The following is an 18303-nucleotide window of genomic DNA, read 5'->3' on the forward strand; positions in this document are numbered from 1 at the left end:
CAAGCAAACGAGTTTTGTACAAAGTCTCCCTCTGGTGATAAATCTTACATTATCTACGTAATGCATTTTCAATTAACAAGTACGAAACATCTTCAAGTGGCTTTCGAAGCAAGACAGTGTTCAGCCAACTTTAAAAAAAGGGGTATTGCTATTCGGTGGTAAATTATTATGTTCATTGCCTCATAACTCTGTCATTTATAAACAAACCTATTTGGAAAAATATTTTTTATTGTAAAAATAGAGTAATTTAACCTCCTCAAATGTAAAATTCTTGCCCAGTATTTTTTTTTGATGTGTGAAAATGGTATGGTAACCCCGCCTGCGCTAACGGGATACGCTGGCGGTGCATCAGTGAAGGGTGATAGATGAGAATGAAGCCTTGCCCAGTACTGGGACATTCATCACATTACTAACATATTAACAATTAACTGTCCTCGGTTGAACATAGGCCTCCCCATATTAGAAGAGTTTTGCCAGAAGCTACCACGCTTAGCAGCCGGTTTTTTTTTATGGGTGAAAATGGTATGCTAACCCCGCCTGCGCTAACGGGATACGCTGGCGGAGCACCAGTGAAGGGTGATCGATGAGAATGAAAACAGACCAGTTAGCCCATCATGATGAATTCATCAAAAATTAACCATGATAGTTTCCAGGGAGAACCGCGAGGAGGTCGACCTGGTTGGGTATATTGCTAGCAATAGGATTCTCAGTCTCCATTACTAACAATCCCTTTCTCCCCTAGCAGCCGGATTGGTTTTTATGATGTTGTATAAAGGTTGTTTCTGTCCATCTCTCGACCTTTAACATTCCTTAGTCACCTCTGACACCCACGGGAAAGTAAGGGGCGGTCCAGTCTATACTAGGACCACAGAGTATATTAATAACTACTTACCTAATGTGACTCCGATAATGGATTTTTAAATGTCAGCCGTATTTCCCATTAGGATTTCATATAGAAAGACAGTGAATAAATAAGGGGATTAAATTGGTAAATCATCCAGCAAGTACTCTAGTAGGGCCCCAATAAAATATTAATACACATGAATAATTGATAAAACCATAATGTCATTTACATCCAAACTTGTCACTTTGAAAGAGTTGTTAGGTTCGGAAACACACATTATGTTCCGGAGCGTATATTGAACGGCTTTTTCTATTGTCAACCTTTTATAAACCAGTAGCGCGATGATTTATTTATTTTTTTATTTACTTTTTAATGAATGAAAACATTATATATATATTATAAAATAAATAAGTGTCAGTGTTTTTTTTTATACAACTTAGAATAGCAAACAAGCTGACGGCCCACCTGATGGAAAGTGGTAAACGTCGCCTATAGACATGAGCAGTACCACGGACATAACAGAGTATACTGTTTCGCCCGTGATACCCCCCATGCATTACTATTACTGAGGACTCAGGTGTTATTCCTCTGTACCCAGTAAATTCACGCCATATCCCACCCTTCAAACCGAAACACAGCCATGCAAACACAACTGCTTCACGGTTGAAACACGAATGCGACAGAGGTACCCAAGCAATCGACTTTTGTACAAAGTCTCCCTCTGGTAGTGTGTGTTTTATTTCTTTCTCTTTTATTCATCTCCATTTACAATTATTCTAATATCCACACTCTTTCTCTCAATATTTACTTAAATATTTCACAACTCCATGGAGAAACTGAACAATGCTATTATTTATATTTCTCCGTATTTAGACATAGTTAAGCAAATGCAAGAAAACTACAGAAAAACTGGTAGGTGGGCTACGAGGAAAAGTTCAAGAACCATCGCCGCCGAATTTAAAAAAACATATTTATATATACATAGCGACACATTAGGATCTTATTATCGAGCCTTATGTATTACGCTATATGAAAACTCACGTAAAAGGTCTCAATATGACCTTTACAATTTTATTTTTATATTTTTTTCCTTTAAAGTGCCAGTCGTCGATTTCGGCCTTCGTAAATCTTTACGTTTGTACTCCATTAAAATACCTCAAATTAGATCAGTCGAGAGGCATTTAATTATTTTTATGCCTCGTAAGAAATGAAACGTTTGTACAAAGTTCAATTCGCTTATTGTATTTAAATTGTAAATAATATAATAAAAAAAAATCCCTTTGATTCGTTTTGGAGCACCAATTTGTGTTCTAAAGGTCTCGTATGATTATTTTCTCTAATTTGGTTTTCTTTTATACAACTTAAAATGGCAAACAAGCTAACGGGCCACCTAATGGAAAGTGGTAACCATCGCCTATAGACATGAGCTGTACCATGAACAAAACAGAGTATACTCTTTCGCCCATGATACCCCCCATGCGTTACCATTCCTGAGGACTCAGATGTTATTCCTCTGTACCCTGTAAAATCACGCCATACCCCACCTTTCAAATCGAAACACAGCCATCGCAAACACAACTGCTTCACGGTTGGGACACACGAATGGGACAGAGGTACCCAAGCAATCGACTTTTGTACAAAGTCTCCCTCTGGTCTTGTTATGGGAGCTACAAAATTAAAAGTTAAAAACGATTGTACTTACACATATTTTATTTATTATAAAATTGTACATGAATAAATAGTATAGTGACGTATAGACACAAATGCATCTGCAGTTTTAAATATACAATTCATATCAGTGTATAAATAACGCTTCACTGTGACGCGCGTTTAATGTTATAAAAATATAATTTTACTAAAGTATCAAGCAAAGAACAACATTCTTTTTATTTTCCTTTGTTTTGTGCCCATTTCACTCAAAAATTTCCTTATTTTCTCCTCAATAAACTACCTTTTGTTCATTCTATGTAAATTATTAGTTAAATTTTATACTAATAAAATTTACCATATGTACATATTTTCTAGTATTTTCATAATATTAAATATTGTAGTGTAGGTTCCGGCACAGAATAAGCTATCCCTTCCTTTTCTACGGCTGCCGTTAGGAAGAGGCAATAAAAAAGCTTATGTTGGATGGGCAGCAACGAGCTGCTTAAAATATCACCAAAAGCCAGGCTGCGGTTGTCAACACGCCTGCCAAGCATGGCAACTACTCCTTTGCCTCCCCCAGGCTATATTCAGCAGTGGACAGTTAACGACAATAACGACAAATAATATTATAATTTATACATAAGAAAAATCCTTAATAATAGAAAAATCAATAAAAAAATTACTTACATACATATATATCTGTCACGCCTGTCTCTACCTATTAAGGTAGGCTACCTAATAGGGTAGGCTAAAATAGTAATAAATTACATTCACTAAAACAGTTATTCCCGCTACAAAATCCAACGAAGCATAGCGAATATCTTTAGGCAATAATATCGAGCAAATCAACTCATCCACACACACATCTTGTTAGTAAAACAAAAAAGTAACTCTTGATTTTGTTGTTGGCCGCAACGCACGTTTCGGCGTTAAATCAACGCAATACGAGCGCGTGCTCGCTAATAGGATCTCGCTAAACTTTGCAGTGATGAGTGCATTGTTTCGTACGCCAGTTAACTTCTTTTACTGCAATACAATAAAATGTGAAAATGTACGCTTTTGTACGTGAGAAAATGCGATTTCCTACCACTGGTATTGTGAATGAGCAAGTTTGTGAAAAAGGCAGGTATTTTAAACCTCGAACGGAAAAAATCCGATTTCTATATGTTAAAAGTTCTCTTATGAGTTATTATTTAAAGGAAAGTAGGTATACTTAAAAGCTACAAAAAGTGTTTTATATAATTATAAAGATTTTTTTTATGCAACTTAGAATAGCAATCAAGCTGACTGCCCACCTAATGGAAAGTGGTAACGGTCGCCTATAGACATGAGCAGTACCATGGACATAACAGAGTATACTATTTCGCCCATGATACCTCCCATTCGTTGCCATTTCTAAGGACTCAGGTGTTATTCGCCTGTACCCTGTAAATTCACGCCATATCCCACCCATCAAACCGAAACACAGCCATGCAAACACAACTGCTTTACGGCTGAAACACGAATTGGACAGAGGTACCCAAGCAATCGACTTTTGTAAAAAGTCTTTCTCTGCTAATATCTTGATGTAACTACAATATTTTAACAGTGTAGAGGATAAAGTGATAGACAATTGGACATAGACAAAGTCTATATAAAAGTAATGCAACCTACGTACATTACTTGACATATGTATAGATAATGATATCACATTTTTTCATTGCTCCCCTCTTTGTATAAAAATAGAGTGAAATACGAAAATACCTTCAAAACGATATATAAACTCGTTAATGCCGTGTCCTTATCAGAATAGTTGAGTTTAAGATTCTTGTAGCGGGGGTTCGATCGAAAACAGGCGTTAGGTGGTGGACAAAATAGAACATAAGTCATAAGCTTAGAGCGTTGTTATTTTATTAAAATTATATTATTTATTCCATTCTCGTTACTGTCGTAAGAAGTGACTATGGAAATTTAATGATAGAAGGATAATCAGCAGCGTCCCTTTTAAAACATTGCCAAAAACCTAACTGCTGTTGCCAACCCGCCTACCAAGTGTGGCATCTACTGGCAAAACTCTCCGTTTAAAGGGTTATAGTCGCCAGTGGACAGCTAAAGCCTAATATAATGGAGATGATGTTAGTTATGCCCTAATATTGATAATATCAGGATAATGATGCTTTAAATTTGGCATCATTGTTTACGATAACAAGTTATCACCGAATGCCGTAAGCTTATGTATTACTGGATATTTGATTATAATTATTTTAATTCTGCTACCATTAGTATGTGTGCAACTGCCAACATTCGAAGACTGACCACTATTATTACTACCAGAAGTTCTACAGCCATCAATCTCCGACTACCATTTCGTCTACTCACGTTTTGTAATATCCAAATTCGCAGTTTCGGTACCGAATAGTTAAAACTAGACTCCGAGCAGCGATTTATTAATTTGCCTGAAGATGCCTCTTTAAAGGTGAAACATTTGTCGCAACCTTACTGTTGCAGGCGTTCGTAGTCTATAGTGACTCTTTACCTTTAGACGGGTTGTATGCTTGTTTGTTACCTTCGTGGTATGAAAAAAAAAGATTAAAAGTAAATTAAACTCTCATTTACTAAGTTTAAGTAACTTTTATTTAGTTATAGTTGTCAAAATTTAATTAAATGTTGTATTTTATATGTACACTAAAATTCGATGATAATACAATATTATGATACAAAGAGCTGATTCGATGTCGAATCACTTGTTCGACATCGTAATATTGAATTGGAAGATGGCCAAAGAATTTTCACTTTAAAGTTGAAATACCGAGTTTCACTTCGTAATATCTGACTCAATGAGACGAGTTGGGTTGCAGACAATGATCATTTTGTTTTCTGAATAATCAATAACAATGTCCAAATACTAAGTTCATTGCAAAATTTCAATACTAAAGGGTTTGTTGCACAAAAAAGAACAGCGTTATGTCTTTACCAGAAACTTTGTACAAAAGTCGTTTGCTTGGGCACCTTTATTCAGTGAAGCAGTGTTTGCATGGCTGTGTCTCAGTTTGAATGGTGGAATATAGCAGTGAATTTATAGGTACATAGAAATAAAATTTGAGGCCTCAGGAATGACAACGCGTGGGGAGTATCATGGGCGAAACAGTATACTCTGTTATGTTCATGGTACTACTCATGTCTATAGGTGACGGTTACCACTTTCCATCAGGCAGACCATCAACTTGTTTGCCATTCTAAGTTGTATAAAAAAAAAACAAAGTAATTAAAGATTGTGTCCCAAGAAAACCGTCTTCAACTGTGACAACATAAGTTATTTTAATCCAAGTTACTGCGTTGATTTTGATAAAATTTCGACGAGACCGATCTATAAGTATATTTTTTTAGATTAAATAAGAATTTTTCAAATCGGTTGAGAACTGATGGAGTTATGAGGTAATATTAAAAAAAAAAAAACAATACAACCGAGTTAAGAATCTTCTTCTTTCTGAAGTCGTTTGAAACGTTTGATTGAACCGTATCGTTTACGAAATAAAATCTTTATTAATACTATAAATATTAAAATTAGTTTCCGTGTCGATTTGTTAATCTTCGTGCCTTAACAGCTTACTCTAAAAATTTGGTATACATTAACTTTTGTACTATATCAGACGGAGAAGGATTATGAAATGGAGAAAGAAAATTTTTTTATTAATTTAATATTGCGTAACATAAAAAAAGAAATAGATAAATTAAGAAACTCCTTTTAAAAGTCGATCGAAAATCACTGTTCACGACAGCACTTTGAATTGGAAATATCAACGTCAAGTGGGAAATTTCATAACACCATAAGTAATAGGATAACTCGCCACTCATCACTTAAGCCACCGGCTTAATTGGTTTCATTTTCGAGTGAACAGCCCCGGCCGCCGTGACACGCTGGACTTCCGGCCGTAACTGGTCAGGAAATATCAATTATGTACTTTCCCGTGTTAACAATAAGAATTAAATTCCACCAAATTGGATGTTTAATGTTGTTTTTTTTTTTTTTTTTAATATGAATTTGTTCGAGCCTTAAACAAGATATTGTTGTGGATGTAATAATCCATAATAAATCTATTTTAATATATATTAACCATACTCGCTTCGTATTCTTGTTATTATTGTTCAAAATTAACTTTTTCCGTACATTGATAAATGTAGTTTTTTATAAAAAAGATATTTGAAAAACAAATGTATTATATAAAATATATATAACATCATGTCAAGAAACGGAATTTTTACGTACAATTAATATAATTAATAAATAATAATACATAACAACAGGAACAAGCATATTTTATAAACTTACAATGGTCCTTCGAGCCGGATATAATTGGACAGTTGTAAAAAATGGAAAAGAGAATGTTGCATTGGTTTGGCCGTTTGGAGAGGATGGATGAAAGAAGAATTACGAATGAAATTTATCTAGCAAAAATGAATGGAGATGCCGGTAGGGGCATCCCTAGAGAGGTGTATGTCGATCAAATAGGCGACGTGCTGAAGAAGGGCCAAATTAAAAGTACCTGTAATCGGCGAGCGTGTATGAAAAGATGTGGAAGAAGCGAAAGAGGTTCGTTTGAATCGAAGCATTTGGCGTTTTATTGTTTCTGCCTACCCTAATGGGAGACAGACGTGACAGGTATGTACGTATGTAATTGTACAGGTTCGATGAGATAGATTCCTAATAAAAATATAATAATACATTGTCATTTAAGTTGCATTATGATTCTACTAACTAAACCATTTAAAAAGCCTAACACTTTTATTGTATTGTATAAAACTCTCGTTCAGAGTAATTTGGAATATTGTGCATCAGTTTGGTCTCCTATATATAAAGTACATATAAATAGAATCGAATCAGTACAAACTGGTTTCCTTCGTTACATTACAAGGAAATTTCATTGAAAACAAAATTTACGTGATTATGAGGAACGTATGAAGTATTTTCGATTCTTAACTTTGGAAACGAGGCGTAGAATTAGTGATCTGTGCTTGCTTTCTAGGATTGCAAATGGATTGTTGAATGAATCATTAACAGCTTCTCTGAACTTGATTGCGTGTAAGCATTCTTTTAGACATCCTCGGCTATTCGGTATTCCATTCACCAACAATAATGTCTCACATAATAATCCCATTCATCGGATGTGTCAATTGTATAACAAAATTAGCGAAAAAAATCGATATCTTTCATCAGAGTACTATTGGGTTTAAGAGGTTGTTGTATGGTTTTAAGATGGAATAAGTTTGGATTTTTTTTTTTTTTTTGGATAGAATAAGTTCATAATTGTAATCAGTAATGTAATGTATATCTATAAAAATGTTATAACGTTTACTTCTAACTTACTGTTAAATGATGTTTACAATGTAAGGTTGGCAAACTGCGTATTGATTCATTTTTGTATTGTTTTTTTTTAATGGTTCATTTCTGTTTGCAAACTGTTATTGTAACTTATAATAAATAAATATATTTAATCAAATACTTCCATAAAATATGTAACAGAAACTATGGGCTGTGCACAATACCATAGTGCGTTAATAGGATGTCTCATAATCTTCATACTCATTACCTCACCATAAGCATTACCTGGAGTATTACTGGAGCTAATTAAATTTGTCTTTATGCTCGCACCGATAGATTAATCTCGGTTAGGGCGGCTCCGTTGCCATGGCGACGCGATATGATTATTGTAAAGAGATAGCCAATTACCACTTTGCATGAGCGGGATGGATTACGAATAATATTTGAGGAATTAATTAAGTCACATACTGAGATCAGGTGGCTGTGTGCCGACAGTAAATGCTTTACTCTGAACTTTATATAGTTATTTAAATTCATTATTATATCATAATGCATTGTAAATTGTATCAGCACTTTCTTTCTTTTTTTTATGCAACTTAGAATAGCAAACAAGCTGACAGTCCACCTGATGGAAAATGGTATCCGTCGCCTATAGACATGAGCAGTACCATGGACATAACAGAGTATACTGTTTCGCCCATGATACCCCCCAATGCATTGCTATTCCTGAGTACTCGGATGTTATTGCTCTGTATCCTGTAAATTCGCTGCCATATCCCACCCTTCAAAGCGAAACACAGCCATGCAAATACAACTGCTTTACGGTAAAATCACGAATGGAACAGAGGTGTCCAAGCAAACGACTTTTGTACAGTCTCCCTCCGGTGAACTTTTTGAATAATCAATCATAAATATTGAAAAATATTTTATAAGAAAAAAACCAATTAATTAAAACATTTTTAAGTAGCATATATTAATATGAAATATATACTAGTCTTTAAATTGGGCGAAACACCACCACTTTTACCACTTTCCATCAGGTGGGCTGTCAGCTTGTTTGCCATTCTAAGTTGAAAAAAAAATTTAGATCGAGAACACAACTGTAAAAATTACATTCAACTTAGTCTAATAGTTTTTGCATGATGCCAGAATAAACGTACAGACAGACAAATTTCTTACAAAATATTGTTTTTTGACATCGTTTTATAACAACTATATTGTATTGATAATATTGTCCAAGTGTTTTTAAAACAACAAGTGTTTTAGATAACTCTGTCCCAAGTCAGCGAATTTCGCTATAAGTACTTATAAATCGCAGTTAATATATTATTAATATAGTTATATATATATATATATATATATATATATATATATATATATATATATATATATATTCTTACTTAATAGCAGGTAAATTAATTATGATAAACAAATATAATCGAATAAGCACTTCTAAAGAACTCAGTAGCAGCGCTACATAGAAGGGTCGTTTGAGCGCATTACGACTGCCACTTTACGTATATTTTAAATGTTCTGATTAGCAAAATTTACATTTAATCCAATTAACAGTTTTCTGGTACGATTCAAATTCAAATTCAAATTCAAATTCAAAAATCATTTATTCATGTAGGACATTTTAGCCGCTTATGAACGTCAAATTTGTACATTATAATTTTATATTTACCCTACCGTCCAGTTCGGTATATAGATCCAATTGAGAAGAACTGGCAAGAAACTCAATTGAATTACTTTTTTTTTAAAGCCAGTTTATTTACAATGTATATTTATATAGGTGTCTATGTCTAACATTAAATGAAAATTCAGTGCATGAACAACTATTGCCATGCACACTCGTCATTCAAGTAATCGTTTAGTGAGTAATAGGCTTTGCTCAGTAAATATGATTTAACAGATGTTTTGAATTTATTTAAGGGTAATTCCAACATATCCTTTGGTATCTTATTGTAAATTTTTATACCTATTCCCATAAAAGACCTATTAACTTTTTCTAAACGATACTTGGGGACAGCAAGTTTGTCTTTAAATCTAGTATTAATATTATGAATATTGCTGTTTTTTGGAAATAAGTCAAGATTTTTATGAACATATAGAATATTTGAATATATAAATTGAGAAGCAACGGTGAGAATATTTGCCTCTTTGAATTTCTCTCTTAATGAGTCACGACTCTTCATACAGTAGATCGCTCGAACGGCACGTTTTTGTAATATGAATATATTCTTAATATCTGCCGCTTTTCCCCATAGTAATATTCCATAAGAGAGTAAACTATGAAAATAACTAAAATAGACTAATCTAGCAGTATCAGTATCAGTGTACTGTCTAACTTTACGCACGGCAAAAGCTGCTGAACTTAGTTTCGCTGCAAGGCTTTGAATTTGTGCACCCCATTGTGTTTTACTATCTAGTGTGATTCCTAGAAAGACAGTAGATTCTATAAATTCGAGAGATTCGTCATTTAATTTAATATTGCAATTAGTATTAAAACTTTTAGATAGAGAGAAATTAACACATTTTGTTTTTTTAGCGTTTAACATAAGATTGTTAGTTGTAAACCAGTGCAGGAGACGCCGCAAAGCACTATTTACATCGTCATAATTATTAGTCATTCTATTAACTTTAAAAATCAATGAAGTATCGTCTGCAAACAATACTATGCCGCATCTATCCTGCATGGCATATGGGAGATCATTAATGTAAACTAGGAATAAAAATGGACCGAGAATAGATCCTTGAGGTACACCCATTTGTACAAGTGACCCGTCAGACGTAGCGTTGCTAATCTTCACTTTCTGTATTCTATCAGATAGATAAGATTTTATTAAATTTAAAGCATTGTCTTTGACGCCATAAAAAGCAAGTTTTTTTAGCAATGTATTATGATCAACGCAATCAAAAGCCTTAGAAAGGTCACAAAAAACACCTATCACATCCATTTTAGTTTCCCATGCAGCAAATACGTGTCTAAGCAACTCTGCACCTGCGTCTGTAGTTGAACGACCTTTGGAAAAACCGAATTGACTATTGTGGATTAAATTATTTAAATTGAAATAACTGACAAGTTGCATAAGGATTATTTTTTCAAAAATTTTACTGAGTGCTGGGAGTATGGATATAGGTCTATAATTTATTGGGTCACTCCTATCTCCAGATTTAAAAAGCGGTATGATTTTACTAATTTTCATTATGTTAGGAAATTTACCTTCATCTATACATTTATTGAAAATAAAAGCAAGAGAGGGCGCAATAATTTCCATTATACTATCCAGTATTTTAACAGATATACCCCATAGATCCTCTGTTTTTTTATTATTAAGTTGTTTGAATATTTTCATTATTTCTACTGATGATGTATGTCTAAAGTTAAATACAGCTGATGACTTGCTAACATTGTCTGTTAGTAAAGTTTCAGCAGCAGACGGGGAAGATTTTAGAGCCTGTGTCGTAATTAATGGAATATTAGTAAAATAAGATTCGAATGTATGCGCGACCTCTGTGTCGGAATTTACCAATTTGTTATTAATATTTAAAGCTATTTTGCTATTTTGAAAATTAACTTTTCCAGTTTCGCTATTTATTACTTTCCAAGTGGCTTTTATTTTATCTTTAGATTTAGTTATTATTTTACCTAAATAGAGAGACTTAGCTGTATGACAAACCTTTTTAAATATTTTCGAATAAGATTTTACATGTTCATGAAATAAGGGATCGGATATATAGCTTCGTTTTTCGTAAAGTTCGTAAAGATTAGCCCTAGACTTATAAATACCAAACGTGGCCCAGTCACAAAACTTTGATTTTACACTAGTTGAAAATGTTTTTGTTTTAAATTCACTGCTAGCTTCATGTTCAATTAAATTAAAAATATGTTCACATACAATGTCCGGGTCATATTGAGGTACTATGACACTAGATATTTTATGTTCAATTTTATTTTTAAAACGTGCCAAATTCTTTTGTGTTATTTGTCTGCATGTAATTGTTTGAGTCCCTTTGGATCCCTTAGTTTCAATTATAACTTTTTGTCCGTAATGATCAGATCCAAGACAGTCGAAATTCATTTTCACCTTTACTTCACAATTACAAAAAACATTATCTATACAAGTGGCAGAATTTCCTGCGACCCTAGTGGGTTCTAAAAAAAGATTGTGCAAATTAAATGATTTAAATAAGTTAATCAATCTTAAGCTTATTGAGCATTCCGATAATAAATCAACATTAAAATCGCCACATACAAATAATGTTTTATTCCTCCGTGCGACTCGTCTCAATGCTTCCTCCATAGCCAGTTCAAAAGAATCAAAACAAGCCGATGGCGGACGATAAACGCAAATTATTATACAAGTAACTAATTCTACGCAAGATAGTTCAATTGTTTGCTCAATAGAAATATTTACAATGTCTTGACGGTTTTTATATTCTACATCATTTTTTAAAATAATAATTGATCCGCCATGAATGGCATTGTTCCTAGCAAAAAAACTAGCTATATTATAATGTTCAAAAGGACAAATTATTTCATATTGTTTAAGCCAATGTTCTGTCAGACATAACACCCGTACATTGTTAGATTCTAAGAAAAGACTTAATTCTAATTCTTTGCTGGAGAAGCCACGAATATTTTGATGAATAATGACCATATCCTGTGGCTTAACCAATGTCGTAGATGTTAGTTTAAATTAACACATGTCACATTATTAGTATAATTACTAATATTACTAATTAAACCCGTTATACTACTTATAATGGGATCATAAATGTTATACGCTAGTAAACTAGCAATAGTCTTTTTTTGTTTTTTAGGAAGATAAAAATTACCTCCCGTCATATAATAATTTGTAACAAATTTGTTACTTTCAAAATAAAATATATCATTACAATGATATGTCATCGAATAAATTAAATTATTTATACTATAAATGAACTTATTCTGTTCATTAGTCAGGGATTGAGAGTAGGGAAATGCGCATAATAATATTTTACCTATACCAAGCTCCACTATATTATATAATGATTTTATTAAATTAACTATATCAGATTTACGCATATGCAAACAATTCCCTAACGCTATTACTAGGGTCGTGTGAATATCATATTTTTCATTTTCTATATTTTTTATAATCTTATATATACCTGATCCCGGAAAACAATTATTTATTACTTGTTGCGAGAGGCAGTTCGATAATAAACTACCTAAATCCTTGCCAAATTCATCTGAATAAACAATTGTTCTCCTGATGGTTTCATGTACAGTGCTGCATTTATTTACTTTTGTACTGTTTCGTGTGGGTAAACATGAAACGTCTGGCTCCGTGACGGATGAGATATCAATGTTCAACTGATTATGGTGGGACGGTTGGATATAGTTATCAGACTCTGGTGAATTACAGTGACATCTATCCGTAAGAGAAACAAACCGCTCCATGTTGTAGTTACCCAATTTTATTAAATTATCTAACTGATCAGAATATTCATGTATTTCATTCTTAGCTGATTCGTATTTCAAAGATAAATTGGACAACGAGTTCTCTAATAGTTTAATTTTTTGTGATAATTCATCTATTTCTAAATCTTTGTTATATATTTTTTCTTTACAATTATTTAATTCTATTGATAAGTCAATTTTTTGCTTCCTAGTAATAATTGATTTTAAACACTTTTTATGACTTTTCACTAAATTTTCTGATTTTCGAATAAATTTATTTAATTTTACATATTTTTTTAACTTCTTACTACTATTAATAGGTACTTTATTAGGACTATAGGAGCTTGGTGTATTTGTCAAATCTATGGTCACAAGGGGCAGAGCAGATGTTTGATCACTAGTAGTATTTAACATTTCTGTATACAGATCCATGGTCTCGTTATAACTACTCAACCGCCTGTGATCCAACAAAGATTTATTTTGTGATTGAACTTCCTCAAGGTGCCGCTCTAGATGAGTGATTTTCTGCAATGCTGACTCATATGTGTCTCTGCACAGATCATATTTATTTACAATTTCTTGAAGTTTTTCTTTTTCGATATGTAGAACTTCAAAGTCTGTACTGATCTTCACTAGGTCATTCTTCAGAGCCACATATTTATCAGACATCAACTTAATTTCAATCTCACTTTCATCTCGTTCCTGTAATAAGGCCTTATTTAATTCATTGGATTTTTTTAACTCTAAGAGTGTCACCTTGAGCTTAGCATCAAGATCACATGCTCTGCGGGACATCATTTTTAATTATTATGTTAAATATCTACGAAACAAGACAACAATGAATATTATTCAATAGAAGAAATACAGTGTTGAAAGTGCGCTATTTCCCTTCAATAAAATAATACAATAAATAATTTAATAATAAATAAATAAATAAATATTGTTAGTAAAAACTTTAAATACCAATACTGTTACAAAAAAAAAAAATTAATCTTATATATTACCACTACAGTAAATATGTCTTAATTTGTCATATGATATCTAGCAATGGCTATGGATTACTAATATTGTATTGTTATTTAATAAAATACATAAGTTTAGTTTCGTACAGCTATTTGGAATATATTATCAATATGATAATAAATAAATTTTATGAGCTGTAATTATTGCAATAATATTTTATGTTAGTGGGTAGTTTTTTTTTTTTTTTTCCTCTCAACAACAACAACCGATCTTCACTATAGAATATTTGACTTTAATATTATTGTTTATTTGTAAATGGATATAGTAATAGTGAAGTGTAATAACTGCATTTAATTATTAAAGGAGTCAATAGAAATCCAAGACTTCTATTGTAAATTACCAATACTTTGACAGTTGGCGGTCCCACAAATTTTGTAACGTAGATTTTTGTCACAAAGAAATCACAGATATACACACCAACAACAATCGACGTTACTTATGACCAAAACTCACTGATTATATACACTAGTATCGTTATTTCACAAGTAATAAATTAAAAACAATAAATAAATAAGAGCCAACTGACAAAGACTGTTATCGGCAGTGTTGCCAGAGAGAAAAAAAAAAGAAGGTATTCATTTATAATAGTGTGCATTGGTCGTCAGTCTATCATTTTGTAATATTTAACTGTGACTGTTAAGAGAATTAACGTTTAAAATAATGAAGATTATGTTTCAGTCCAAAAAAAGCGATTTCAATCGTAGCAAAACCGGTTATTTTAATTTCAAAACTAAACTGTTCAACTGTTTTTGATAAAACTTCTATGAAACCAGTCTGTGAGTATATCCTTTTGTTTACAACGCAAGGAGCAAACAAGCATGCCACTCACCTGATGGTAAGTGACTACCGCCGCCCATGATCACCCACAACACCGACGGCATTGCAGGTGTGCTGCCGGTATTTTTAAAAAGGAATATGCTCTTTTCTTGAAGGTTATGATGTCGTATCGGTTCGGAAATACTACTGCTGGAAGTTGATTCCAAAGAGTGGTTGTGCGTGGGAGGAAGTGGTTTAAAAAACGCACGGTGGAAGACCGCCACTCGTCCACATGGTTGCGATGAAACTATTTTTTTACAACTGTCAGAGTTATGAGGTAACAAACATAAACAAAAATACAACCGAAACAAGAACTTCTTTTTTTTTATTTGCTTGAGAATATTCTCTATTAATTTCGGATTTAAATTTTATTAAGATCGTAAGGCATAAAAGATGTATGTATATGCTATTCTATTGTATAATAAGTATTTAAAGAACTCGCGTATTTTTTATCTCCTTAAATAGAAGAAATATTGTATTATAGGACATGGTAGTGAATTTACAGGGTACAGAGGAATAACACCCGAGTCCTCAGGAATGGCAACGCATGGGAGGTATCACGGGCTAAACAGTATACTCTGTTATGTCCATGGTACTGCTCATGTCTATAAGCGACGCTTACCACTTTCCATCAGTTTGTTAGCCATTCTAAATTGCAAAAAAAAATTTAATTCATTTGCACTGATGTATTGACTGCAGTTCTTTTTTCCATTCAGAAACATTGCAATAGTAACCAACTCTAGCACTTACTCAGGTCTTGAAATTTTCGAAATAAATAAAAAAAAACCTTATAACATTTTAAGCGTAGACTACACAGAGAGATTTGTACGTGTCTACGCGATAACTTGATGTAATTCTTCAAGACTCTAGTCTATTCGACGCCGTTCATACAAAACTATGTTACTACATAATTCTTAGTAAGTACGATTTGCATATTAAATGGAAAGATTTACACTTCTCTTTTTGAGTAACCAAAAAAATATACTCACTTTCACGTTTATAATATTACGTGTGGTCCCGGCATAGAATAGGCTTTTTTTTTATACAACTTATAATGGCAAACAAGCTGACAGCCCACCTGATGGAAAGTGGTAACCGTCGCCTTTACACATGAGCAGTACCATGGACATAACTGAGTATACTGTTTCGCTTATGATACCCCTTTAGGCTACACCTTTCTTTCCCGTAGGTAGGTTTTCTGTCGTAAGAGTCGAATAAGGAGGGCGAGGGATGACCATCGGCGTCCTTCTTGAATCATCTCTAAAGCCCTGATTGCGGTTGCTAATCTGCCTGCCAAGCATAGCAGCTACTGGCAAAACCGCTCAATGGGCAGGCTTATGTTCAGCAGTGGACCTACGAGTACTATATAGAAAGTAGAAGGACAAAAACTACTATCCTTAACTAACCTTCAAGAAAAGAGTATATTCCTTTTTAAAAGGCCCGCCGCACACCTGCAATGCCGTAGGCGTTGTGGGTGATCATGGGCGGCGGTAGTCACTTACCATCAGGTGAGCCGCATGCTCGGTTGCCCCCTGTGTTGTACAAAAAAAAGAAAAAATCTCTAAAGCCCTGACTGCAGTTGCTAATCTGCCTGCCAAGCGTAGCAACTATTGGCAAAACCGCTCAAGGGGCAGGCTTATGTTCAGCAGTGGACGTACTATATAGGATGCAGAAGGACATAAACTACTATTTAATTCTATTATTCTATATATTCTATTATTATTATACTATTTAATAACCAGTATATTCCGATCACACGGACGAAGTCGCGGACAGAAGTTAGTATTAAACGTATTGATAAATACAGTACTTGTTTTAAAACTGCTGATTTTCAAAACCAAATTAATTAAATTAATCCAAGTGACGGCAGGGTCCCGCCCTGTCACGTTGGATTCTTTCCCCTCATTTTCGGGAGAGTCCCAATCCGACTTTTTGTGTATGTTACGTGATATCTCCGGCAATTTTATTCCGTGCAGATTTTTATAATCCTCCTTCTAATTCCCGTTTTGGTCGTCTTTTTTAAATTTTTTAAAACTTAAATTTGCTTTTTTTTGGACATTTAATGTTAAATATTTTTTTTTTCATGCAATTTGCTGACGACTCCCCTGATGGAAAGTGTTAACTGTTCCTTGGAGATTGAATAGCAATATTTGCGTAATAAAATAAACTAAAATATGTTGTTATTATTATTATTATTTCAGCTGTCCACTGCTGAACATAAGCCTTTCCCATAAGGAGACTTTCGCCAATAGTAGCCAATCTTGGCAGGCGGGTTGACAACCGCAGTTTGACTTTTGGTGTTTTAAAAGGGACGCTGCTGCCCATCCCTTGACTATTAAATTCCATTATTTGCCTATTATGACACCCACGGAAAAGTAAAAGGTAGCCTATTCTATGCCGGGACCTACACAGCTATCGTCCAATACTTATAGTAAAAGCTCTACTTATTTTGTAACTAGATGGCGCTGTTTAATATATCTAGTGATATTTATTTATTTATTTATTAAAAAAAAATATTTAAAGTGAACAAAATTTTTCGCAAGAATTTCCATTGTAATACTATCACCTGTTAAAACATTGGGCTCAGAGATAATTATCTTGAGCTAGATATCGGATGATGAGATTAAACTCGCCCGTCTAAAGTCACTTTGTAAATTACACGTCTGGATCAGCGCAATTCATAAAAATCCATGGCCATTTTCATCAAACTGTCGGCTGTGCTGGAACAAAATTAAAACTGATTTAATGTCATTATGTCGGCAGCTTATTTAGCGACAAGCAAGTGTTGTACACACGGGCGATTTTTAATCGCGCAAAAAGGACTTTTTTATTTTAGTTTCGAGAGTCTTTTATTTATTTCATTAATTATATGCCTTTATACATTCACTTTTAATATAGATATTAGATTAAAACAAAAATGTACACAGTCGGACTTATCATCTCAGGAATGGCAACGCATGGGGGGTGTCATGGGCGAAACAGTATACTCTGTTATATCCATGATACTACTCATATCTATAGGCGACGATTACCATTTTCCATTAGGTGGGCCGTCAGCTCGTTTGCCATTCTAAGTCGTATAAAAAACCCTAATATCTGTATTAAAAGTGAACGTACAAAAGCATAAATAAATAATAATTAAATTAATAAAATCATCGAAGTTACTAGTGATCCGAGAGCTGGTAGCTACTTTGCGCGAAAATAAGTTTAGCAATCCAAAGACGT

The 18303-nt window shown here is 33.5% G+C and overlaps 1 protein-coding gene across 1 annotated transcript in view; it reads left to right on the forward strand.

Annotated features, from left to right (window-relative positions):
• LOC113519268 (CUGBP Elav-like family member 3-B) overlaps positions 1-18303 on the forward strand; it is a 981529-nt gene that overhangs the window by 637535 nt on the left and 325691 nt on the right. The gene's annotated exons all lie outside the window — the stretch shown is intronic.

This window comes from Galleria mellonella, unplaced genomic scaffold (genome assembly GCF_026898425.1).
Source record: "Galleria mellonella isolate WM207_F2 unplaced genomic scaffold, CSIRO_AGI_GalMel_v1 utg537, whole genome shotgun sequence".
Taxonomy (NCBI): domain Eukaryota; kingdom Metazoa; phylum Arthropoda; class Insecta; order Lepidoptera; family Pyralidae; genus Galleria; species Galleria mellonella.